The sequence below is a fragment of the Lissotriton vulgaris genome, chromosome 3_1 (genome assembly GCF_964263255.1).
Source record: "Lissotriton vulgaris chromosome 3_1, aLisVul1.2, whole genome shotgun sequence".
Lineage (NCBI taxonomy): Eukaryota > Metazoa > Chordata > Amphibia > Caudata > Salamandridae > Lissotriton > Lissotriton vulgaris.
In genome coordinates, this window is record NC_141689.1 from 1147689106 (window position 1) to 1147714881 (window position 25776).

Here is a 25776-nt window from a genome sequence, read left to right on the forward strand (position 1 = left end):
GGACCCACACCATGCTTACAATAAAGATTATATAGGGGAGTTCCAATCGGAGGAACCAAACATGAGTCCTCCAACCGGGAATCACTGTTGCAACCAAAACACGACAACATAAAATTTTTCCGACTTACCATTTTGTAATCCGAAACACAGAACGAACAAAAACACAAACAGAAATGTGCACTCGAACCAAGAACTTAGGCCTACCAAAAGCGAACGAATGTATCGATACCCAAACTAAACCAATAGATTATCTTAACCAGAACAACCAGTGATAATCTTACGAAACCAAACTAAACCAAGAACCAAAAGGATTTTAACAACCCTTACGAAGTAACCAACTAGCAACCACTAAATACTTAACTGAGGCACTGAAGACGTCACCAAGGAGAAACCCGTCATGTTTCGCCGTACTAAGGACTGCACCTCGGGTCCAAGACAGGGCGACGGTCAAGGCAACGGACCACTGCAGCCGTCCTGAACGGGAACCCTCAAGGAAGAGAACGTCGGGCCACTTTTGCGATATGCCGGGATCGATGAAGTGGGGCGCCTCCCTCAGGAATCTTCACACGAAGCTTCTCGAACTCTTCAGGCTTTTGGACCGGTTCCGAATGACGTCGCCACGTTGGGCGCCAATTGGAGTTCTGGACTTTTTGGTTCCGTCCAGAGGTGTCAGGGATAACACCCGAAGACCCCGGAGTTCCACCTGTCTCGGTGCACAAATAAACAGAAACACGGGCTTCTCGATGGTGGCGTCAAAGACCAAAGGTTTATTACTGCAGGGACACAGAAGTCACAGAAACTACACACGGGCAGTGTCTAGGAGCCTGTTCGATTTGTACAAGAAGGGTTGCTCCTTATATACTAAAATTTGAGCTTGAGGCGAATTCTTTACATGTAATACATTCCCAAACCTTTGTGCCCTAAACAATAAATATTTGGCGTTGTACAGGAATCGTCGACAATATCTGATGTCAAAACATTACGAACGAGGGGTTCCCACTTTTCCATCATAATCTCATGTCAACTTTTCATTCAAGACCCGGACCGCCTCATCGTAAATTTCGTTACCTCCCCCTAATAAAGGCCCAGAAGGAAAGGAGCAGAGCCAGGTGCAGAAGATAGAAAAGCAGGATAAGAGATGTTTGTGGGTCGTAAATGGGCAAGGCTACCAGCTTCGGCCGCCTAATCATGATCAGGCCAACGAACACAAGAACCAGTATAGCAGGACTGGCCTCAGGCAGAGGAGGCAGCCTTTGTCGAGTCATGCAGCCACGGCATGTTCTGATCTAAGGTGCACGTGTCACTTGAGAGGTGAATCTCCGGCTAAGCCTACGTGTCCTTAACCGAAATGAAGTAATCAGAGATCATTGCGTATGTGAGGGCAAGAAACACAAAATGGCTGCCATGATCTAAGATGGATGCCATGGGTAGATCGGAAATGTGTTTGTAACAGGAGTACTCTTGCTCTTAGCATAGCGAAAACACCAGGATATGCTAAATGGATCATTTGCGGTTCGCTGATACCAAAATTATGTATTTACGACAATGTTGGAAACACGGGTTCAAATCGTCACGGAACTTCAGTGCACGTGGCACGCAGTTGCTTCCGCGATGCGTGTGTGCGTTCTTCAGGGTGGGGCAGGGCTGGTGACCAATGCCCTTATTTGAATTTGTCCTGACTTGCGCATTGAGTGCGCGCAATTAAACGTGCGCCTGCCGGCATGAGACTGAGGTGTGTCTGACATCCCAACTCCCAAGAAGACTCAACCACGCTCCTACACAGGACTGTCCGAAGTCTGTCACTGGCGGCCATAATTTTAATTAATGTATTAGCCCCCCGGCCCCTGCCTGGCTAACCTTGCCCTGCCCCTGCCTTCTGCTGCCTGCTCACGCCTAACTCTGAGGCTGCAGGCCAGGCCCAGCTGACCAGCCCCAGCCCTCAGGTCAGGTGAGTCAGAGTCTGCGCTGCGTCCGAGGCCAAGCCTTGTAGCAGGAGTGACAATATCTGTGGGTGGTGGCAGGACCGTTGGATTAAGTCTCATTGGGTGGAGGGGTGGTAATCAGAGAATTTGGTTTGAAATCAGCCAGGGAGGGGCGGGCATCATGGTGGGGCCTGGCCAGCAATAGAAGTAAAAATATAGTGTGCCGGGGCGTGGCCAAAATGGCGACGGTGTAGGACGTGTGCTAGTGTCCCTCCGGTGCCACGCTAGTCTTAGCATTGAGTAGCACCCTCTCGGGGCACCGTTTCCACACGCGGCAGTGTCACCTGCGGTCGCGCTGCCACGGACGTCCTGCCGGTGGCCTTAGTTTTGCTCCTGGTGCCTGGGAAGTGGAGGTTGGAGACATAGCCGTCCCGCGGGCCGGCAGCCGAGTCGCACCCTGGGCGAACGCTGGGCAAGGTGGAGCCTACGCCCGCACCCGCTGCTGTGCCCGTACGGACCCCGGCTGGGGCTAGGAGGGAGTGGACACCAGATTTGCGGCAGATGTGAGGAGGCCGCCTGCGGGAGGAGTGACCACCGATCCGGCGGCTGAGCGGGTGCACGGTGGTGAGCTGCGGGAGGCCGGGGCTTTGCGGCCTATCCGGAGCGGAAAGAGGCGGGTCTGAGTGCGGTTTGGCTCCTTGCTGGCTTTGTCTGCTGCTGCCCCGCCGGCTGCAAAGACCCGCCCTGAGGCGCTGGATCGCTCTCTGGGGCCCTGATTCCGGGCTGGGTTCTGGAGTCGCTCTGGGGCCTTTGCTATCTGGCCCGGAGACGGATTTCCCTGAGACTCTGAGGCCTGCCTGACCTTGAGACCTACCTGGGAGTCGGGCGCTTGTTGAAGGCTGGCTGCCATCTGGAGAACCCTCGATGTGCTGATTCTTGCCGCCCGGACCCCCCCTGGACTGTGCTGCCTGGTCGCGTGGTGGAGCACGCGGCGTGGGGCCCTACACGAGACAGCGAACTTGCGGCCTGCCTGCCGGGGTGAATCACTGAGCCCTATGCCCCGGGGGCGTGTGGATTGCACTGGTGTGTGGTGGTCGGGGAGCCTGCTGCCCCGCTCCCCCTTTCTCTTACTATACAAAAAAAAAAATATATAGTGTGCCATAAGCTGCTCACCTCCCTGTCTGTTCTTTGGCTTTGTTGAGAAATACAGCAGTTTTCTAAGGAAAGCAGATTTAAGAAAGTGCGGTGCTGTTTATAGGAGAGTGCAGTACTTTTGAAGAGAAGGTTGGAATGGTTTAAAGCAGACTGCACCCCTCTTATGCATTTTTGAGGAAGAATACTGCATTCTCTAAAGGCAAGTGTAGCTTTGAATAGAAAGTGTCATACTTTCCAGGCGTTGGGGTACTTTATGCTTGCAAGCGGTTAACTGTAGGGATTTCAGGAAATGGGACTTAGGGAAGAAAGCTACAAAAGGGTGATGTATTTTGCTTGTGTCAGGGTATTTCCAGTTGCTGTGCACCATGCTGCAATATTGTTGTGATCTGCTTGTAAACAAACTGATTTTGCTTCCTTGCAATGAGCGAGTTTAATACCATCCAATAAGAAGTATTCATGAAATGGAGATATTTGCATACACTGCAGTATGAGCCATCCACAAAGTGTGCCAGTTTTGCAAGCAGATAATAGTTTTCTACTCTCATGGAACTACTCATGCATTCTCATCTCCAGCCCCCTGTACTTCTTTTATTTTGTCAATTCCAAACTTTACAGGCTGAAGAGGCACAGAGATGGGCAATCTAAAGGATGCTTATAGTGAGCTGCATTTTGATTGGCTGATGCTAGATTGGGATACAGACAATTATGTGCTTCATTGTAGCTGAAGTGGCTCTCATCCTTCGCCACCGAGGTTAGAACAAATGGATGAAGGGACCCCTCCTAACACCACAAAACCACACCCAGTCTGCTGTCCCTATGGGCAGAGGGCTTGCAGGAATTCGGGATGTCGAAGTTTTGGCCCGTGGGATTTTCCAAACTGCCATGTGACTGAGGGGCCTCTTCCCAGGACATAGCGGGGAGAGGCCCCTCTCTGCAGGCCCCAGCAAAGCGTGCATGCTACCCCTCTCTGGTTCCAGCTGCACCAAAGCTCTACCCTAATGTACCAGGCCAAAATTATTGTAGTCATATTGTCACTTTGGAGAGACAGCGTACAGCGCAAAGCACTACTCCAGTGCATGATGGGTATAAACTCAAATACCAGCACCTACCTTTTATATAAAGAATTTAATTTATTTCAAGGTGAAGGGTGCACTATTTTTGACAAATAAAAAATATCAGTTACACGTTACTCCTGGAAATGATTCTACAACTATTGAGTGATTTTCTGGCAGCCTCCCAGATGTTTATGTTCATTTTCCAAGAAGCTGTCAATCCGGCTCACACAGCAAGTGCACACCAGCCTTTCTAAGCTTCAAGGATGCACTCCACATGCTGAACTCCCATCCTCCCCTCATCCCAGCAAATTCTTCCAACTCCAAATCCTGGCAGGGTCGACTAAGCTGTTAATCCTTTTGGGGTCGATATCATGAGGGCAATATCACAAGATGAATAAAAATCTTACAAGGTGAATAAACTTAGCACGAGATGAAAAAAAAATCAAGTGAATAAATATGAGATGCACAAGGTGAGGTACTATGAGATGAATAAAAATTAACTTTTTAAAGTGCCAATTTGTAACTTAGTTTGGGTCCAGAGGGGGGCTCTAGCAAAGCCTTGAGGTTGGGCAACTGATGCCGTCCAGTGGTTAACAGGACTCAACTTTGGGGAGCATCAGGATCACATCAGCAGAATCTTACTCGCTTCATCTGGTGGGGAGGGGGCAGGACTTCGAGATGCATGAAGGACCCTTCGTTTCAGCTGTCCATTCAAGAGAGGGGACCCCCACAGTGCTACTTTTTGATAGGCTGGCCAGGTTGTCAAGTGCTTCCAGTGCTAGCCACGGCCGGCACCTCTGTGTGATGAAAGGATACTGAAGCTTGGAAGTCTGTGGCTTGCACGCCCCCTCCTCCCCCCCCCCAGTTGGGCCTCTCTCCATCCACTCTCCGCGCTCCTCCAGCCAGCATTGCCATGACCCCACAGTCCACGCTCAGAAGGAGGGTTAATGAGGAAGTGATGGATGAAGGGCCAGGGAGCTTGCGCCAGGGGAGAATGAAAGGATGGGGACCAGCTGCCCGCTGGCCCTTCCTTCCTCCCATGCACTCTAAGGATTCCTGATTCAACTGGAGGCGATGGATGGGGAATTAATGGCTTCTGCTGCAGAGCTGCCATTCCAGTCGCGTTTAAGATCAGGGACCCTAGCTCAGCCCCTCCCAGTTCCTCTGAGTTTGGGAGACTGAAGAGAGAACTTAATAAACAGATAAAGAACAGGCCACTGTGAGCGGCTGGTGAGCCATGGGACATAGGGAAGAGGGCGATGGCCAAAGGAGGGGCTGGCAGGTGATGACCTATAAGGCGGGCAAGGGGTGATGGGGCATCACACAGAGTTTGGTGAGGGTTTTCGCAGGGAGTTTAGAGGTAGTAGAGTTCAGGTGATCAGATGAAGTATGTGTGTGTGGGTAATAGGCCATAAGAAATTTGGGGTGATGGAACCTTACCTTTATCTGGGTAAAATGTAAATTCAGTGAGTTTTATAACAATGGTGGACATTTGGGTTTAGAGTAATTTTCTGGAATATTTATTTTCTAGTACTGTGACTCTAGAGGGACAATAGGATACAGGAGACTTTTGGTGAAGAATTTTCTAGAGACAGCAGGTTATGCATGGGTATATGGGCTGATGGACGATATGGCTTTGAGAGTGACAGGACGGCTTTGGGCACTGATGTGTCGTGGCTGGGGGTTTAGGGGAGGGATGTGAAACTTTAGGCCCTTGGGGGCGATGGGGCATAGGTTGGGGAGATGATGGAACATGCAAGGTGGCTTGAACAAGCTGAGATCTGGGTGGAAATTGATGGGAACCATAGAGGAAAATTAGCAGTTTGGGGTGATATGACATATGAATGTTGTGGATGCATTGACATAACAAAGGCCCTCGCAGTGCGGCTGGTCCCCGATCTCCACTGGGTCCCCTCAGCACTGTACTCTAGCCTGAGAGCTTGTATGTGAGTCTGGAGGGTGGCCCCCCTGTACTTTGCATACCCTCTATGTGTTTTGTTACGCCACTGACCCATGCAGCCTCATCAGAACTGCTGTTGCATGACACATCCCCGGCACAGGCCCTCTTATCCGAAATCCCTCATTGACGGCACCCTTAATGATGATTCAGAACTCCGCTTCGCCATTGCCATAACTTCTTCAGAACCAGCTTGTGTACAAAGCAATCTTGATTCAGGACTTCACATTGCAAGCCTCCTTGTCGACGGCCTCCTCAAACATGAGGCACGACCTTGTATCACAGCCTCTGTGCTCCTCATAACTAACACTGCACAAGTCATCTCCTTGGCTGCTCAATGCATCCTCGATGCAGGACCTTGTAATGCTCCTCAACCAGGATTTACGGTACCTTTGCTCAGTGGGTTGAACTGGGTCCCTGTAGCCGACCCATGTTTCATTGCAGTGGGCCTGAACTTGTGACCATACCTGCAGTTATGGAGTGTGAGTTGGCAAGCCGGGAAGTTGCATTGTAGTTGAGCTCAAACAGTTCTGTAGGAAAAGGGAACTGCAAATGATGAAGGGCACCAAGAAGTTGGAGCTTCAGAAAGCTCTGACGGTCTGGATGGAGGTCTTTCAGTTACTGGCAGCGCAGAAGATGGAAATGAGCAGGATGATGTGGAGGATACAGAGCAGAGCCTGCATACCAGCCCTGAGATGCAGCTTTCAGGGGGGACTCATCTCCTGAATTGGAACTCCCTGCCAGAGCAGAAAGCAGTGTTTCGTTGCATGGCCTGTCCCAGAGGAACTGGCAGACAGGAAGTCAAAGAGGAAATTTTGGCTGTTGATGGCCAAGCCAAAGATGCAGAAAGAACTAGTGCATGAGAAAAGAAAACTGGCCATGGAGGAAAGGAGAATGGCCTATGAGCGTAGTCTCAGAAAGCTGGAATTTAAGGCAAAGCAACAAGATTCCAGCAGCAATGGTGGCAGCACAAGCACCGTTTCTGAAGGAGACAACAAGGTTCACATCACTAAAGACCAGGTGTTCAATTATCTGGTGGGAGTTGACACAGATAAATTATTTTCTGCTTATGAGGTGATCCTTAGGGTACACAAGATACCAGAGGAGCACTGTGGGGGGTTGATTTGTGGAACATATGCCTACAGTGGGAAGGGACACGCCTTACACTAGGAGATAAGGACCAAGCCATGCTTGTCGCCAACTTTGGGCTGACCTCTGAGAAATATCATCGGAATTTCGGGGACAGTCACAAGCTCCAAAATCAATAATGGGTGCACTTCTTCAATTGTACCAGCAAGACATGGAAGAACTGGGTGAGGGTCAGCAAAGTTAATAATTATAAGGGGCTATACAACTTGATTCTGAGGGAGCGCCTGCTCAATTTTAGTTTTACAGAGTTGCGCCTGCACTTACTGGACAGCAAGCTGACTGACCCCAGGAAGCTTGGTGAGGGAGCATATCTCTGAGCCAGTTCAAGTGTGCCAAAAAAAGACATAGGGGGACTCCCATAAGGGTGGTCAGGGGTCCCTACAGAGGAAAATGGGAGAGAAAAATGCAAACAAGGAGTCCTAAAATGCCCCTAAAATAATTCCTAAGGGAGCAGCAGTGACCAGTCCAGTCTGAGCCAACAATGTCTGACTGCTCTCTCCCAAGCTACCAGAGAGTTGAGCACATGTTAATTTGGAGTTTGCTTGTGACTCCATTCTGACAAGGATTGTGGTTGAAGTTTGATTAGGAATTCTCCACCCTCAACGGCTAAACCAATTTGCTACATACACATGCCACAATTAGTTCCTTTAGTCATTTCCAATTTCACAATCTCACATGCCTGTAACAATTATGCCACCTTATGCTTACTTTTGTCTATTACAAGCATACATTGGATTTGCCTGTGCTTAGTGGCTAATCCTGTAGAGGTGATTAGATGGTAAGGTGGTAATTAGATCCAAGAAGTAACTCAATCTGGTTAGGTCCATGGTGCATGCTTCAAAAAGTTCAATACTCAGTTATCCAGCACCTCATCCACAGGAGGCTAGAAAAGAGATGTTTTAACAATCCGGTTTTGATAACCTAGTTTGGAAATATTCATACATGTTTTCATCAATTCCTTTTGCAAGCTATGTCCATTAATGTTGGGTATTTCAAGGCTACCACAAGGATGAAAATTGAGCGAGGCATGTATGCCACCCAGAGCTATTGTTGATGTCAATATATCCACACAGATTCAGCTATTAATAAGGAAGGATATTCTCCTGGTAAATAGGTGGCAAGTGGCAGAATTTTGAGCCTAACCTCAAACATTGACTTTTATTTCTTGCTGCATGACAATTTAAATCTGGTTGTCTTTCCTACAGTGCATATATCCTCTGTATTGAACTTGTATCTAAGAACTTTTATAAATGTATTTGCTGTAAAGCATGTATCTATATTTATTCTTTATTTTTATAGCCTGTGCACACAACTAATATTGGTATGAGGGAAATTAAGAAAACAATGCATACTAAATAAATAACTTTTTCAAACAAATGTTTTGTTTTTATTCTGTTTGGAAAGTAAGCAATACTATTAATAAACATGACAATGCTGGTGTCTGTTTTGTTTCAGAAGGCCAAGATAAAGTTTGCTGAGGAAAAATGTAAGTCTTTTCTCTATGCTTTCTTCATCGGTTCTTACATATTATTTTGTGGGGCTATGTTTGTATGTGTATGTATGTATAGGCATTTATATAGCGCACTACTTACCCGGAGGGTCCCAAGGCGCTTCGACCGCTGCGAAACCCTTCCTGGCTTCCCTGAGAGATGGTCCCTTAATGGGTGTCTCCAGGGAGAGACCAGGCATCCCCGGTGGTCTGGTGGGGCCGTTAGTGAAGATGAGGCAAGCTAATGCCCAGAGTTGCCGAATGTGATCGCTGATCAGAGTGGGCACCGAGGCGAGAGAATTATCGAGTCCGCTGACCCTGGTCCAGAAACCTGCCGCGCCGGGAATCGAACCCTGGTCCCGGGCCGTCCTCTGCTCTCGGGTCTGCCGCCTCTAACCAGCGAGCCACACTACTTTGTGTTTGATCAGTGGTTGAGGTATTTCTGTAGGCAGGAGAACGAGGAAGGCAATGCATAGATGAAATTCCTAATACAGAGTGGAATCCCTCACCGCTTTTCCCCAGGGGTTCTGAAATATCATCCGAGCGGTCCCTCCCACCTAGCTTATTCCAGCTGATGGTCCTATGAATTGCATGTCATGTGCAGCCCCTACTAGAAAAAGGACATTCATAGACAAGTTACATTGGTACCACCACCCAAATGTCAGCCAATTAAAGGCTGGGATACTTTTTAACGGTGTTCATGCTGTGCCAGCACCAAGCATTTAATTTAGTGTACTCAGTAGAAGTGTGCAAAGGAGTACATGTCTTCCTCCCATTCTGCCCTTGCTAGTCAGTGAAGGTTGACATTCCCTCCCACCAAGGGTGTCTTCCAACTAACAGATTTATTATCCGTTTTTCATTCTGAATACGGTTTTTATTGCATTTGCTGGGTTTTATGTTATTTTTTTTCTCATGCTCAGCTGTGATTATCCCCTTATGTTTTGTGGTCTTTTTAGCTAATTTTTTTAGATGATTTTATCAAAGCTTAATTTCTTCAGCTTGTTAGTTATTTAATATTTTAACAATGGGAATGATGATCCTCTGTTATATTCTCTTAGACTCCCTTGCTTTCTCGCCATCCTGTCTCATCTGGGCTGCTTGAGCAGCTGGTTTGTGTCTTTCTGTTCTGCTCCAACCTCTTAGAATTAGAAATCCCTCCTGTGCCTTTCCCATATCCTTCATGTGGGCTTTGAGGGTAGGCAGTTTACGCTCAGAAACCCTAGAGATGGAGATACAGCCTTGGTATAAACACAGAGGAGGGGAATTATCCTAATGTGGGAGAAGGAAAATTCAGATGAGTGAGCAGAAGAGGGGGGTGTGGCACCTCGACGTCATAGTTGGAATGTTGTTTGACATAAACATCATGTTTTAAATATTGTTTCCAAAAATATTGTCCCATTGGAGTTAATATTTCCTACTATGATATTCCGGCATGCAGCAAGGGAAGACAGACAGACGGGTAGACAGATCTCAAGCATCTGGAGAACAATTTACAGGTGCAGAATAGGAAGACAAGGGCTCTAAAAACCACTGGTTTAAATCGAATACAAAGTATGCAAGAACAAAGAGGTCCTCAGCACTAAAAGCAGCACTAAACCAGAAGGGCATTCCACATGTACCTAAATATACTGAGCAGGAACAAACATGTATATCATGGGCTATTGGCCTCCTTCCATCACATCCTCGCAATTTGTTGCTAATGTTACAGTTACTCTCTCAATGATCACTACTTATAAACCTTCATAGTTGTTCCAAATATATCCAAAACATGTTTAAGGGGTCTGTAAAAACACTGGGGAGGTGCCTGGCAGAGTTTATTCACATAATATTTGAAAATATGCATCACTGCATGTCAGTGTTGGTAATCGTGTTGGCATTCATCTTTCAAAATAGGCAAAGCATTCCCATATCCTTCCCCATTTGTCGGTGCAAAGCATATCTCCTATTCTATGTTCGAGTCTGAATGCCACCTTTGTGTGGGTAAACTAGCATTTCGCTGCATGTGAGATATTTGAGGCTTTCAGACAGGGCAAAGTCTTCAGTTCGGAGAGTGATACACGGGATGCAAAGATGGGCGCGACACTGCTGGCCTCTCCACCGGATCGCCCCTCAGCATTCTGGAAGTAGTAGTGCGAGTAGCATAAGGAACCAGAAAGTTCAAACTGTATCACCTTGGTTGGTGCTAATCAGTTCTAGAAAGTTCGATAATCTCTAGACCCGAGACATGGCCCGGGTTTCGGGATTTATATCCCTCATCAGTAGAGATAAAGTTCAGGGGTGGTGAAGAAAGCCGCCGTAGATCCGTCAAGGGCTTCGTTGCCTGCTCGGCACGCAGGTGCGTTTCCCAAAAATCCTGTCGGTTTTGGAGGCTCGCAAAAGCCCTTAAGTAGAAAGCAAGGATGGCCGCGACACTGCTGGCCTCTCCACCGGATCGCCCCTTAGCATTCTGGAAGTAGTAGTGCGAGTAGCATAAGGAACCGGAAAGTTCAAAGTGTATCACCTTGGTTGGTGCAAATCAGTTCTAGAAAGTTAGATAAATTCTAGACCCGAGACGGGATGTTAGCATCAACTAGCTTATCAGCAGGAAATTAGATTCAGGATGAAAAAAGTAAATGAAGTTCCAGTGGTTGCAGATGGTATGCACCATGACTCATTTTGGGAAATTGTTTCCATCATCAAACCCAGAACAAGGGTTCGAGGAAGGAAAAAAATCATCGCTTTTTTTTGTTTCCTCCCTTTTTCAGCCTTGCTGAAAAAGGGAGGAAACAAAAGAAAGCAAATGACAGGACAACTGTGACAACACAAGAAAACAGGAATAAAAAGAACTTGGAAAGTGAAGTAAAGAGATAGGAAATGCTGGGTGGGGAAAGAAAGAGGCATGAGGTGGAATCCGTACCACGCAACCTTGGTATGTGGCAACCAAGGAGTCTGGTAGGGAAGGCTCCTAGGAGAATCTCTAGGCATCTGCATTTTTCCCACAAATTATACACTATATATGCCATCTTTGCACTCTGTAAATCATCTTTGACAAATACATTTGTCTGTTGTATAATAATTAATTTTGCTTGTTCAACAGCCCATCATATGGGTATGAAAATACATAACCGGACACCTACATTGTTTTTAATGCCTACCATATAATGATTTTTACAAGATTCAAATGTTGTTTGCTCCTCCTTAACTTACATTCACCAATCATGCAATGTCTACTTCTGTTTTCTTTAGATGACGGAATTGCCAGAGAACGGTATGGATTGGAGTTCTTTTAATACATTTGTATGAACAATAAGTTTTCTTAGGATTATGGAAATTAGCAATGAAAAAATAAAGTGAAATACACAAAGTCACAAAGTCTAATTATTATTATATTCAACACACCCCACATCTTTAATATAGTCCCTCATACTCATGATGATGCATTTTCACCCAAGATCTAAGCATAACTATATATTTAGGCTATCAAAACATTTTAGCTTTTATGAATTCAAGCGAACTTTCACGATATTGTTATACAATATGGAAGTGGAGCTTTTATTATGTCTATTGCAGCGAAGGACAGCAACTCATACAGCTGTAGCCATAAGCGTGAGCTGTCCATCATTGGTCAACTGTAGCTAAGAGAATTATATTTATTTCAGGAGCTTTATTCAAAGTTGTAAAAGTCACAAGGGTTGACGTGCAATCACGAGAATCATACAAGTGGGAAATGCAGGTGCTGTAGTCTTAAAATGTCATAACCACAGGGGTCTTCCAAAAAAAAAATTGCAAGATTTCAACACTGATCTCATTTCCAAACTTACATCTACTAAAGAACGCTTAATGTGTGTAGGTAGAATGGGCCCCAAACACCAATTTTTTCAGATCATGTAGGGGAAGATATTTCTCTACACGTAAAAAGGATGCTTTAAGTGAGAACAAAAAGAGGAAAATGAAAAAGGGGGAATGGTAATTACCTTTAAAACAAATCCTTTAAAGTGTCTCTCTGATGTAAATTGTTGTGCTTGGTTGAATAACTAGTTGCTGAAAAGGGAATATACCTGCAAAAGTATGAAAATCATACACCGAGGTATGTCTACCTGTGAGACTTCCTCTTATTTGAGAATAAGTTCCAGCATCACCTTTAAATTATGGAATTATACGCTGAATTTAGTCTGCTTCCTTGGTGCAAAAACAATGCATGTTCCTCATTGTAAAAAATTACCATTGTTTGATTCTAAATGACCCATGGTTGCTCTTATTTTTAAAGTGTCATCTTTTTTTGATAGAGTTAGACTCACACATTCTAAAATTACACTATTGTACTATGATTTTGTAGCAATCATCTTATTTCAAGTTGTATGTTTTATAATATATTTCACGCTTGCACTTTTTCAATATGGAATTATTCTTATTTACTCTACTATTGTGGTCACTAAAAACATTTCAAAGTAAAATTACTCTTATGTGATGTTATTTTCCAGGTGCCATCTTCTTTAGCTAAAGGTACCCTTAGTGAATGTGAATTTACTTTAGTTTGCTTTCATTTACATTTTCATACGGCTAGTTCACCAATTAAAATTTCACTCATTCACTGTAACTTTCTGGTCAAATCATAAGAAAGTTATGGTTGGAATGCTTGAAATTACACTCAGTTTTTGTTATGTTCTAATCAATGGTTTTATTTATGTTTTTTTTAATGTATTTTTATTGGTGTTTTACACAATACAAAAATAGAAACGTTGTGATGTATAACGAATAGGAGGTTACACGGGCAATCACCGTATTGCTTTGATACTTTTTGTTTATAATTGGGTTTCCAGGTCACTCAGTGCAGTTTTAGCTCAATTGTTTGCTATATGCTCCCAGGCCCTCGTACTGTTAGACCTGTCGGCGGCTTTTGACACGGTCGATCACACTATTTTGATCGACCGTGTCAGAAACGCCGGTATTCGGGGCACTGCCCTCGACTGGGTTCGATCCTTCTTGCAGGACCGTTCCCAGGCAGTCCACCTTTCCACCTTCTCTGCTTCTTCTCTTCCCCTCACTTGTGGTGTTCCCCAGGGTTCGGCTCTCTCTCCCCTCCTTTTCAATTTGTATATGCAACCACTCATGGCTTCTCTCCGCCATTCTTCTGCTACAATATACAACTATGCCGACGATTTACAACTGATTTTTCCCCTGGACACTACACCTTCCTCTCGCCTCAACTTCCAAACAACCATGTTACTCATCTCGGACTGGATGGCTCACAGCCAGCTCAAGCTGAATCCGTCAAAAACGGAACTTGTCCTGGTAGGTGGTCCTTCCAGTCCTTGGGATGCCAACTATTGGCCTCCCTCTCTGGGCCTCCCCCCCTGCCCGGTCAGCTCTGTGAAAAGCCTAGGAGTGATCATCTCGGAGGATCTCTCCATGAAACCTCAGATCTCTGCGGTAACATCATCCTGCTTCTTCCAGCTACGCAGGATCCGCAAGATCTGTAGATTTCTAACTAGAGAGGCACTCATTCTAGTAATACTGGCTCTGGTCATCTCCAGAATCGACTTCGCCAACATTCTGTATGTGGGGATTCCTGCCTATCAGCTTCACAAACTTCAGCTGATCCAGAACCAGGCAGCACGCCTGGTGTACCACCAACCCAAACATCAGCATGTCTCCCCCCTTCTGAGGAGCCTTCATTGGCTCCCAGTGGCTAAACGATGCTCCTTTAAGCTAGGCTGCACCCTATTCAAATCTTTGCATGACCAGGCCCCAGTTTTCATTTCCTCCAAACTTAAGCGCTACTCCCCAATCCGCAATCTTCGGTCCTCCGCCAATAATCTCCTTTGCATTCCATCTTTCCGCCGTAAAAAACATGGAGGATCATGCTTTTCTTTTTTAGGCCCCTCCTACTGGAATTCCCTCCCTTCTTCCTTTCGCCATCTTACCTCATATGAGCTGTTCCGCAAAACCCTCAAAACACACTTTTTCAAGGCGGCTTCCGAGTAACTCTCCTGCCCTGGCTAGCTATGTTTGTTATGAGCGCCAAGAAACCGTCTCGGTGTACGTGCGCGGTATAAATTTTTTTAACATAACATAACATAACATATGCCATAGAAGTCGCTCATAAGCTTGTAACCGAGAATTATTATCATTATTAACATTAATTTGATCAAAAGGTTGGAGATTGTTATTTCATCCATGTCAATTAAAAAACACTCTCTCACTCAACTAGAAGTGTGGAGCATATTAACTAACAAACGCACAGAACTTAGGGTATGATATATATAGGCGGGCGACCCATTTCTCCATCAGGGAGATCGAGTAAATTATTCTGTCGCCCTGACGGATGTGCCACCTGCCTAATTTAGAAATGAATGCTAAGCTGGCAGTCATTTCTAAAGCCTTGGCAGAGACTACCATCACAGTGATGCACTTCAGTGCTGTTTAAAGTTTGGTGCAGAGCTCTGTCAACTTGATGCAGACCCTTGCAACAATTTTTATTTTTTTTATGTTGGAAAAGAAAATCTCAAAGTAGAATTTTCTTCTTAAAAATGAAAATAAAATGCTCTTCTTGTCATGGAGTCCTCTCGAATCGTAATGGGAGCATTTATCACTTTTCCCTGCCCCTTACCACCAGGGATTTCCAGGTGAAGATGGATAGTGAAAACTGATCTCTAATTATGCTCATCTAAATTTGGTTCAGCGGAATTCGAGGTCTGCCTCTGACAGCCCTTACTCCACCGGGTTGCCAGGGGAGTTTAATCATAGTAGAGACAGAGTAGTCTCTGCCATGATTAAACCTAAGATACGCCCACTTTTAGATTTGGAGGTCGGACCTATATATACTATGACAGTGTTAAAACAGAGTATACATACCTCCAAGATATAAATCTGGCTCAAAGAATTTGCAAAGCAAATCAAGTAGCTTCACCTATGCAATGTGATTGTGTATCTAATGATACCACATATCGGAAATCACTTAACTTTTATACATTTTCTTTCCATAGGATGAGGAAAGAGTCACATGGTAGAAAGCAAACCTGATGATAATGTGAGGGGAAGCAGGCACCCCTCATTCTCATGAGAAATATTTGAAAGCTTTTGAAATTAGGATACACAGCAAAAGCTTCTCCCTGAACAAAGAGACTTTAAGTTTCTTGCTTGAAAGTGCCAAGGTGAAAACCTGATGTAGGCCCTCACAGATAGGGAGGGTTGTATATCTTGGTACAAAATAGGAGTACATTGTAAAAGTGATTTCAAAACAATGTACCTGCTCAAAGCAGCATTATAATAAACATAATACTATTGCACATGTATCCATTACTTGGAAGAACTGTGCTATCCACAAGCCCAGTAGGAGGCTTGGGTAGCATCCATACCTTGTATCAGACAAATGAAACTGCAAAATGTACTTCATCTTCCTTTTGCTCTACCTTTCTAATCAGCTGTCCTCCAATACAACTGGATAATGCAGAGGGGTAACAATTCTAAACATATTGCCACAAACATGTATAAAGGTTGCTATACAGCAACAAAATCCTACATTGTAAATCTTAGGCCATCATTTCAATTAGCTTGGAGCTTTTGCCTTGCACAATATTGTTAACAATAACACAATATCCTGGAAAATATCTGAGATATCAAGTACTGGGGCACCACAGTGACTACGAGCTCTATCCATTTAAGCCAGAGTTGAAGATTCATTCTTCGCATCTTTTGAGAGCAAACATTTGTCTAGTTTTGTGCTCAGAAACAATGAACCAGTTAGCCTTGTGACCTGCTACTTTCGGAAGTATCCTAGATGTCTCTTTGATGACTCTGGACCCCTAATGACTATTTACTGTCCCAAAATCAGGATGTCTTAAGAATTCATAATCAAGTTACTGTGTGCAAACACATACTCTGCTTCCAGGTCGAAACATAAATCATTCTAAACCTGTATACAGATACTGACCTTACTCCCCAGTCTGAGCTTGAATGATTCCAGTCCTATGTACAAACACTAACTCTACTTCCAGGTCAACACATAAAACATTCCAAGTCTATGGCCAAACAATCTCTCTCTTTCCAGGTCACAATGTAAACATATCAGATGCTGGGTGTAAACACTGAATCTATGTCTAGGCCATAACATAATTCAATCTCATCCTGTTTCCAAACACTGATGCCAACTCCAATTCAAAGTACCACCAATGTTCCCCTCTGTTGCAGAATATCCATCTCTCGGGAATGGAGAAACAAAGAAGAAATAAAACCAGCAGAAGTATGTACCTTTCATTCCAAATGTTTTAAACTGTAAATTGTGAAGAACCTGGTTTCATATGCATACATAGATTGACCTGTTTGAATTGCCTCTACTTTTTTCAGGACGCTTCATGTTCAAGAGCAATGGATTTATTTAGGTAAGGGAAAAATCCCAGTGAGGCAACCATGTCAGGGAAAGAAAGGTCACCAGTTCTCATGCCACATCACCCAGACTTCGGTGGGTTAGTCCAAACAGTGAAACAAGTGAAGTAGACTAGTGGACTCCATTAATGTCAAGCAATTAATTATTTGTGTTTCATAGCAGTATTGCATTACTGCAGACGAGACCTGAAACATCGCCTGCCACACTGTTACCAGTTATTTGTAGATACTCGTAAGACATCAGTTTTCACTGCTCGTTAACTCTTTTCTTACAGCAGAAACTGACTCAACATATACTTGCTCTTTATCTATATTTAGGGCATTGTATTTCCTGTTTTGATACAACCTGTTTCTCTGTTTCATAACATAATTCCAGGAAATGTACAGTTTTTCAGGATGAACACCATCACATTTTAAATATATTATGTTGCACGTCTTCCGTTTGTCATTTTATAGTGAGTAAATTAGGTAACTGTGAGAAAATTAGAAATTTACAAATGTATATCCAATTTCCCCATGATTTTCTCCCAATAACTTTATTGATAATGTTGTCAACAAAACGAAAGCCGCACTCGAGTGAAACCCTTATGAATTAATGCAGCCCAAATGGGAAGAACTAGTAATTTATAGTACATTTTAATCGCCGGGACTCGCAAAGCAAGGACAAGTGGGCCTGGATTGCTGTGGCCTGATGTTTTTCTTCTCCCTGAATGTTGTTTTGGTGTTACATTCGGTTGGCTCCCCCTCCCATCCGACCTCTTCGGTTGCAATTATATGATATAGCGCAGGAGGTAGCCTTTGCTACCTCGTGCTTTTTGCATTCAGGTCACTCTGAGATATATGGTTGTTGGTTTTGGGCTGTTGCTATGATGGTGCCATCAAAGGCTGCGTATGGTGGTTCTGTGGACGGATATCTCCACTCCAGTGACCAGCGTTTCACCTCATGGCCACAGATTAAACTATCAGCAAGCCCACATAACATTTCATCCTTCTGGGGTTTGATAACCGAGTTCTTTTGTGCTATGTCACTATAAACACTTGTCAATCAGTGAATGTGCACTTTATTCAGGGCATGATTAAGGCTGTGGAGGTGGCGACTTTTTTGGCCCGGGCATTAACCATTTTAGCCTAATGGGGGTTATGGGGTGGTGGGTTGGAGGGTTATTTATGTTCTGGGTTCTGTTCTGGCAGACTTAATGAGGCGTTTTCATGGCCTCTGGTCTCCCCTCATCTTGTCTACAACTGAAGGTTATGCTGGCTCTCTTCCGTCTGTTCTACTGTGTATCCTGGGTTCTTTCCCAACCTTGAGTGTCTGCCCATCTCTGACTGCTGAGACTAGGGGAGATGACCTCTGCATTGCCTGTGTTCTCTGGGGCCTATATCCATTTGTTCCCTGGTTTCTGGCTTCTCATGAATCAGCGGCTTTCATTTCTGGGCCCCCGGAGGTTGAGGGTTTCTCTGGTGGTGGTTGTTGTCTCTTGTTCCCTCAGGGGCCCATTCCTTTTCCCTCAGTAGTCTTGCGGACAAATACTTGCACCTGGCGGAAAAGGCACTGCTGGTGGATTCCTGGGCCCTGGGCTGATGATCCTTTTTTGGATCTCCGGTCTTCATACTGGTGGATTTTGGTAGTGTTGTGGCAGGCACTATCTTTGTTAACCTCCTCTCCTTCGGACACGTGCTATCTGTGTTCAGATAGTCAGCCATGTCCTTTGTGCCTCTGTTGATAAGTAGGGGGGATGTGAGGGATCTCTGTTTTTCTCTTTTCTCTAGGGGATTCGCCTTTGTGTGGGACTTGTGAAGACTCCTCTCTCTCTCCTTGCCAGTCTCCCTCTTTGGGGTGGTGAAGTGGCCTGCGAATTCTTGTGGACTGTGTGTGCCCAATCTCTATCAGCAAAATAACTCCTGGTTCGACCTTCCCTGGCTGGGTGTGCTTGCCTCAGTAGAATTGGCTGTTCTCCCTCTGTTTGTGGCTTGATTCACTCATGGTTAGGACTGGATGTTTCATGCTTTCTTCTTCCCTTGGCCCTTGCTTTCCTGGGCCCTCAGTGCATTTGGGTTGTTCTGACAGTGTTCTTCTGATTGTTCCATACTGGTCTCGGACCTTGGTTTCCCCTTGTTAATGGTTTGACTGCTTGTCTGGTTTTGTGGGTTCCTGTACACCCATCTCCGCTGCTTGCTCCTCTATTCTGCCCATCCTCTCTCCTGCGCCTCCAGCTGGGAGTTTAGCTTTTGTGAGATTGTCCCTGTTGGTTGGCTCACGGGCATTCGCCCTGGTGTCTTGCAGTCATCATTGGTGGTGCTTTGTCTCTTGGTGTAGGTAGATGGGTCTATCTCCTGTTTCCTATGATTTGGTCAGGGTGTTAGGTTATTTTTAGGGGAATGGTTTACTGTTGGGTCTGCCGATATCTCCTCTCCGTGCCCAGTGGGTCTCCATTCTGCCCTTCAGGGGCTCTGAATGTCTTCTTTCTCTCCATTGAAGTATTGCTTTTTGCTGAGTTTTCTGCTTCTGAGTACTGACCCCTGTTCTGCGGTCCCCACCCAGGGTCTTACATTGGTGCTTCTGGCGTTGCCTTGTCCTACTTTGCACCCCTGGTTTCCGTTGGTCTTGTGGGTCTTGTCCTTTTGGTTTTTTCTCTTGCCACATCTTCTCCAGAGGTTGTGATTCTCCATTTTTTGGATGTGTTGTAGGCCTTTCGCATCTGCCTGTATTTCCTGTGAATTTGGGTGGTAATTTCCTTATGTGTTGCCTGTGGTCTGTCTGGATGGTGTCTTGTGCCTTCTTTGTGACCTCTGACTCAATCAGTGTTCTTTTCATCATCTGTGGCATTGTTTGATGGTGCGTCCCTGCATGTTAATTGTACTGCTCTTTCTGGGGCGCATCCCCACACTTTTGGTTCCCACTACTGTCTCTGGTTGGGGATGGCTGTTTCCACAAGTTTTGGTGCTGATGTTTTGTCGGCTGTACATGATCTTGGGTTTGTGCTGTTTTTAACATTGCTGTTCATGTGTGTTGTGTCATCCTTGGTTTCTTTGTGGTTCAATCACCAAGCGCTTGGGTATGGGCTCATTAGTAATGAATGGGACAGGAAGACGGATGAGGAGATAATGCCTGGTTACTCACAGCTAATCTTCATTGCTCCAAGTCATGTTCTTCCCATTCCGTTCCTGAGCCTGTCCCTCCCTCCCTTGTTTCTCTTAATGGGGATTGTTTTTTCGTTTTTCATTCATATGAGTTTCTTTTGGTATTCTCAGGATGTCCTAGTGATGTGTTTTCCCCTATATGTATGATGGGTAGGCAGCACCATATTGGGGGAAGTATTCTGACCTCAGGCAGGTAAAGGTTTTTGTGGAGCAGGCTAACTGCTCATGCATAAGGAATGGAATGGGAAGATTACTGGTGAGTAACAGTGCATTATTGCAGTCCTCATTCATTGTGAAAGCACATTTTTTCCTTATTGTAGACGTTATTATGAACATATTAGTAGATTATTGTGATTTAAGTAAGAGGGGATGGTAAATTAAAGCAGCCCTTGCAAAGAGCACCAGTAAATAAGTACAACCCTTCTGAGAAGATCTACCACATTAGTGCACCTGTGGGGCAAATTTCTCATACATTATTGCATGCCTGATGAGAAATGCTGGTAAATTATTGCAGTCCGCCTCAGTTACACGAATATGTTATGGAAGCCTCGACAAGAAGCACTGGTAATTATTGAAATCCAGCCCTTTTCAGTAGCCTCATGAGAAGCTTTTGTTTATTTTTGCAGTACAGGTGAGAAGCACTAGAAAATTATTGCAGACCTGTTCAGAGTAATGTTAAAGTATTGCAAGCCTAGTAAAGTGTATTTTTAAACTGTTGAAGATCTGGTAAGGTCTAATGTTAAAATATTGCAGCCTACTAAGGAGTACAGTTAAATTATGGCAGGCCTGATAAAACATATTGTTAAAGTTTTGCAGGCCTAGTAAACAATATTGTTAAATTATTGCAGTTCTGGTTAGCAGTGCTACATTTGAGCCTGTGGTTTCTGGTGCTTGGTACCAGCACTTAATTGTTAACACTGGCAGTTGCGACAGTCTGCCACAAGGGGGCGATGTCTGACTAATTTTGGATTACCAGAACAGTAGTTCAATAATAATTCAATATACATTAGAAATGACTATTACCTGCTACCCGCACCATTCTTATAGCTCTGGGGGACCGAAATTGTTCAAATTGCTGCCCTTGTAGGAGTGTGATGGTTAGTAGTTGTAATGTTACTATCACTGCCAGCATGGCAGGGGCAATGTGTGGTGCAAGTTGCAGTAGCTCCTGACGAGAGCCTCAGCACTTATAGTTTTTACAAACTAAGCACTGTTTGTAAGGATAAATGTTAATTATTGCAGGCCTGGTAAGGAGTACTGTTAAATTATTACAGGCATGGTAAGAAGGTGTACTGTTAAATTATTACTGGTGGTAAACTGTATTGTTAACGTCTTCCAGTCCAGTGCGGCCTATTATAACTGCAGGCCTGGCAAGTTGTATCATTAAATCATTGCAGTCCTGGTTTAAGGCTTTCAAGAGTAACAATCAGTAAATGTTTGCGACCATGATTAGAAATGGTAGAGTGGTGTAAATTTATAGAAAAATGTACATAAAAGAAATAAAGCAGTTGTCGAGCTTGAATATGATGTTGGAGACTTTAGAAACTGCAGATGTGCAGCGGTGCATCAAGTCGTTCACGTTTCTTTCTCTAAAGGACTTTGGGTCAAGGAAGCAAAATAAAAACATGGCTAGTGAATTTACATTTTTTTTTTATTTGAAAAGTCATAGCTAATTGCACACATGCAACATATATTTCTCAATTGAAATATTAAATTAGTTTCTGGGTAAATCCCTGCTCAAAGAAAGACTCAGAGGGCCTCGATTATGAGCAATTGGATTTGGGCCGTGCCACCAGTCTTCTTAGTGCGCTGCCCTACACATATGAGAAAGAGCAGAAATGCACGGTATTAATGGAATACTGTGCATTCCTGTCCTTTACCCCTCTGATTGCCAACAATTGGCTGTCAATGTAAGACCCCTTGCACCTCCGCTGCAGTAAAGATTATTTTGGGGAAGAAGGGACACCTTTCCTACACAAACACAATCCAGAGAGGCGTTTTCCTCCTACTATTTGTGCTGCAAAATGCATCACACATGGAATGAAGAAATTATGAGACATAAAATGTTCTCCTCATTACGCCTGCTCTGGGTATGCGTAAGGTTTTGGCGCTGCCCCAGGTGTACATCACATTGTAAATAGGGGGCAGCGCCAAAATCCATGCGTGCTACTTGGAAAACCCCACTGCAAATCCCATGGAAAGCCTCCTTGATGCATAGTAAGGAAAGGCAGTGACTTGCGCTGCTTTGTCTTACTCTTATCTATGAGGCTATGCAAGGCCAAGCAAATCCACGCAGAGTGGTTTTGCATGATCACCTCATAGATAAGCTTCAGAAGCTTGCTCTGCCGGAGCATCCACAAACCTGGAGCAATGGCTGTGCAGGCCGCTTGTAATTGAGGCCTGCAGTGTCAGGTGTTGTCGAAAACATAGTGTAGTGGATGATAGAAGAGTCTAGAAAGAATGATGGTAGTCGAGGGTTACAGAGGTCTCTGATAAACAACCTCAGTAAATTACAGTCAAACAAATGGCATATTCTTATGAGGGGAGCAAGGAACAATGCTTACATGCCTAGAAGGAGGGTTTACCAATTTAGAACAAACATATCTTAGATGATGGGAAGTTTAGGGGAAGAATTGAAATTACATCAGTGGTGTGGTCCAGTGAAACACCCAATGTTTTTAGCTTTAGAGATAAAGGTTGTTGCTACGATGGTCTTCATTTTATGCTATTGAGTTTTGGTGATTGGAAACATGACTCAGATTTCGTATTGTAAAGGAGAACATACATTTCAAATGTTGACTAGTTTGAATGAGCAAGCCATATTTGCTCACGTTTTCTTGCGTTGTCCAATATAGTCAGTGTGACCATTATATAGAGTAGTTGAAATCTGCTTGTTCATTTTGAATATTTTGGTAGTAAGGCACGCATGAACACACTGCCAGGCCACACTGGCTGAAATTAGAACATTTATATTTAAAGGGGAGAAACAGGCTGCTTGCTTCAGACTGGATTTAGAAAAGGGGGTGGTGATGAACAGAGTGTCTGAGTTAAACAGACCACTCTTACCCAGTCCAAAGATCAGGGCTTGATCCATCACCGTTATTTATCTCACTGCCCCATCCCAGCTCAGAACCTGGCTATATGCAAATCAGTCTGTCCCTGGCCCAGTGCATCATGGGAACAGGGCAGACTAAACTACCAAGCCAATTCTTCACCAGAAAGGAGACAAGCTACCGGGGACCGGTTTCTGGCATTTCAGCCTTCTTCGGCCCGGCTTGCTTGAATCCTGATGGAGCAGTGAGAAAGGGACTCATGTCTGAGTATACCCTGCCACACCTATAGTGGCCAAAAACGATTTAGAAAAGGGGGTGGTGATGAACAGAGTGTCTGAGTTAAACAGACCACTCTTACCCAGTCCAAAGATCAGGGCTTGATCCATCACCGTTATTTATCTCACTGCCCCATCCCAGCTCAGAACCTGGCTATATGCAAATCAGTCTGTCCCTGGCCCAGTGCATCATGGGAACAGGGCAGACTAAACTACCAAGCCAATTCTTCACCAGAAAGGAGACAAGCTACCGGGGACCGGTTTCTGGCATTTCAGCCTTCTTCGGCCCGGCTTGCTTGAATCCTGATGGAGCAGTGAGAAAGGGACTCATGTCTGAGTATACCCTGCCACACCTATAGTGGCCAAAAACGATTTAGAAAAGGGGGTGGTGATGAACAGAGTGTCTGAGTTAAACAGACCACTCTTACCCAGTCCAAAGATCAGGGCTTGATCCATCACCGTTATTTATCTCACTGCCCCATCCCAGCTCAGAACCTGGCTATATGCAAATCAGTCTGTCCCTGGCCCAGTGCACCATCAGGATTCAAGCAAGCCGGGCCGAAGACGGCTGAAATGCCAGAAACCGGTCCCCGGTAGCTTGTTTCCTTCCCAGTGTAAGAATTGGCTTTTGTAGTTTGGTTTGTCCTGTTCCCATCATGCACTGGGACAGGAACAGACTAATTTGCATACAGCCGGGTTCTGAAACTGGGATGGTGCAGTGAGCTAAAAAACGGTGTTGGATCTAGCCCTGATCTCTTGACTGGGTGAGAGTATTCTGTTTAATTCAGAGACTCTGTCCCTCACCACCCCTTGTTGTAAATATGCTTCAGACTGGAGGCAGCAAGGGAAGACTTCACTGACAGTCATGAGGGAATTGTTTCCCTGAAAGCTCCTTGATCCGGCTTGTGAGCTTCTTGCAGTAGGTCTGGGTTCACCACAAAATGCAGTAGCTAAATATGATTGAACGAGTGACAGAAATAATAAGGAATATGTCTGGCATACTTTTAAGCATCTCATGTTTTAGCTGAGGAGTTTTTTTTTATTTGGTTTCTGGTTGATAGAGGTATGCGCCCTGTCCAAGCAGGATGCACAGTCCTAGTCAGGGTAAGTCACAAATACCCTAAATTAACTTGTGCTCACCCTCTGGTAGCTTGACAGTGAGCAGTTAGGCTTAACTTGAGAGGCAATGTGTTAAGTATTTGTGCAACAAATCAAACAGTAAAACAGTAAAATCACCACACAAAAAGATTCCACACTAATTTCGAACAATAGCTCTTAATCTAATAAATAAAACAAGACTAAAACAACAAAACTCCAATAAGTAGAAGTCAAGATATGCATTTTTAAAGAATAAAAGTGAAAATAACGCTTAGAAGCAATAAGTGCCTATGGGCTTATCTGGTTTGACTGGACCGGGGTTAAGTCAAGAATTCATCGGGACCACAATTGGGTGCAGGCCAAATACAGGGACCACGCAAGGCCCGTGGAACAAAAGTACCAGGATCGTGGTCGCAACAGTGACATGCGGGAGGCAGTCAAGTGATGCATCTGTCGACCCTGCAGTCAAGGTCATGCATCAATATTCTCCTTGCAACAATGGTTCTGAAGATAAAACACTGTTTCAAAGATGCGATGGTTCCCATGCCGATGCGCTGGGTTTTCCCACACAGTCAAGGGGATTTCGCTCTCTACAGTAGCGACAATGTGGTTGTTCCGATGCTGAGGTTCCGATGGCGATGCACTGGTTGCACGAGTGATGCACCGGTTCTGTTCCTGCAACAGCTGTGATTGCGCGATTCCGCACTTGCAGCAGAAGATGAGTCGGTTACACTGAAGCAAACATCTGGATCCTCTCCCAAAGGGCCAGGTACAGAAGCAGGGTGGAAAACCGTTATGTCCACAAGTCTTCATATCATCTAGCCCTTGGAGTCTCTCTTGGTTGCAGTGATGGTGGTCCAGTCTTTACACAAGTAGAGATCACGATTGAGAATTGATGTCCCATAGTCACATTTTCGAGTGCTAAGAGGACACCCAGCAATATTTTCCTACGTGGGCGGTCAGAGGTGGTCGTGGACGTTCGCGATGAAAAAGTTTGACTAGAAAATCTACTTTAACGGCAACCAATTTAAAAAGCAACACCTATGGCACACCGTGTGGTACTGTTCACGCTGATTGTTCAGCTCGCGCGAGCTCCCAATGCTAAAAATTAGCATGGC